This window comes from Pteropus vampyrus, unplaced genomic scaffold (assembly GCF_000151845.1).
Source record: "Pteropus vampyrus isolate Shadow unplaced genomic scaffold, Pvam_2.0 Scaffold282, whole genome shotgun sequence".
Taxonomy (NCBI): domain Eukaryota; kingdom Metazoa; phylum Chordata; class Mammalia; order Chiroptera; family Pteropodidae; genus Pteropus; species Pteropus vampyrus.
Genome location: NW_011889063.1, coordinates 704,964 through 706,941, shown reverse-complemented (window position 1 = coordinate 706,941; position 1,978 = coordinate 704,964). Strand labels below are relative to the sequence as shown.

General features: G+C 55.9%; 1 protein-coding gene across 1 annotated transcript in view; it reads left to right on the top strand.

Annotated features, from left to right (window-relative positions):
* The window catches only part of CAMK2D (calcium/calmodulin dependent protein kinase II delta), a 153,129-nt gene that overhangs the window by 145,814 nt on the left and 5,337 nt on the right, over positions 1–1,978 (top strand). The window lies entirely within an intron of this gene.

The window sequence follows — 1,978 nt, the reverse complement described above, 5'->3', positions numbered from 1 at the left end:
ACCGTCGGGTCCACACCAGTGTGGCTGTGGCTGCATTTCCTGTGGGGTGACACCGTGACGGGGCCACCTTGTCCCCTGGACGGGGCAGAGATGGGCTAGCCCTTTAGGGCGGCCGCGGGGGCCGGCATCAGGGACGGTTGGGCGTTATGTACTAGAGGGTGTTTTTGCAGGTGGATCTCACTTTAATCCTGTGATTCTACATAAAACTTTCACCTGGGATGGACCCAGGAGCTGAATCACAGACAAGCATCATGCACAAAGGTGTCTGTGGAATCGGCGTTCGCGCGGTGACAAACTGTGCCAGCGTCGTGGCGGGCGTGGGCCCGCAGGGGCTCCAGTGGCCGGCAGACGCCCGCAGGGCTCCCCGAAGACAGTGGGGTGCGGGGCGTGCGCACACGGTTCCACTGTGAGAGAACAGGCATGAAAACGGATGAAGTGCCACGTTGGCTTTGGAAAGGAAAAAGAGATGATGCCCTTGGGAGGTGAAATTGTGGTTTTTCTGGCTTCTTTTCCAACTTTGTAGAATAAGGAGGCGTTGCGTTCCGCGTCAGCACAGATAGACGTCAGAACTAAGTCAGGTCCAGGACCGCTGCTCACGGGTTAAACTGATGGGCGGGCAGCTGCACACGGGAGTGGATGAGGTGGGAAGTAGACGGGCACAGGAAGGGACCTGACTGCACGGACGGATGGGAACGGCCACGGAGCTCATGAGTGTGTGTGTGTGCTCATGTGTGTGTGACTGCGCACATGTTTGAATGTGTGTGCTCATGAGTGTATGTGTACACGTGCATGACTGCGCACGTGTTTGTGTGTGCTCATGAGTATTTGTGTGCACGTGTGCGCGACTGCGCACGTTTGTGTGTGTGCATGTGTGCACGCACACTGCATGTTTGTAAGTGCACTTGTGTGACTGCACATGTGCAAGTATGTGTGCACACGTGTGTATGTGCATGACTTACACACAGTGTGTGTGTGTGGCTGCACATGTGTTCGTGCACGCATGCGTATTGTGTGGCTGTGTGCACACGTTTGTGTGCACTGCGTATGTGTGGGACTTCGTGTGTGCGTGCATGTTTGTGCCCACATGTGTTGCATGACTGCATGTGTGTGCGAGCATGCATGCACATGTGTATGCATGGCTTGGTGTGTGCACGTGTGTTTGTGTGACTGTGCGCACGTGTTTGTGTGTGACTGCGCACATGTTTGAGTGTGTACTATGTATGTGCATGACTGTGCACATGTGTTTGAGTGTGTGCACATGACTGCATGTGTGCACGCGTTGAGTGTGTGCATGTGTGGATGTGTGGCTGAGTATGCACGTGTGTGCGCGCTGTGTGCATGACTGCATGTGTGCACACGTTTGAGTGTGTTCATGTGCGTATGTGTGTGGCTGAGTGTGCGCATGTGTGTGCACACTGTGTGCGTGACTGCGTGTGTGCACACACGTGCCCTGGTTCTGTAGCGCCATCGCCCAATGGGGTGGGAGGGGACCACAGAGCACGCGCGGGCAGAGGGCATGGCCCAGCTACAGCACCTGCTCCCTTTTCCCTCTTTGCTGGTGAAACCATGTTAGCCCCATATGATTCTGGCAGCCTGTGATACAGTGTGTGGGTTTTTAATCTTTCGATGGCGTTCCCTATGGAATGGTGAAGGTGGGTCTGGGTGGCGGTGAAGCACAGCACCTCCTGCACTCTGAACTTAGAGTGGGGCGACGTGAATAGTGCAGCCCCTGCCCACCTCAGCTCGCTCGTCCTTGCCTGTGGCGGCCCCGGTCTGTGCCAGTTTTGTGCACTGGGGCCCAGGGACACCCGGCAGGACCTGCCAGAGGGAGCCTTCGAGACGGGGAGGGTCCTGGGCCAGCTCTGAGACACCTGTTCAGACTCACACACACATACCAAGTTCCGCTTCGTGCATCAGTTATTAACTTGTGAACATTGCCAGGAAGTGTAGGATGTGACACCTGCTTTCAAATCAGTCA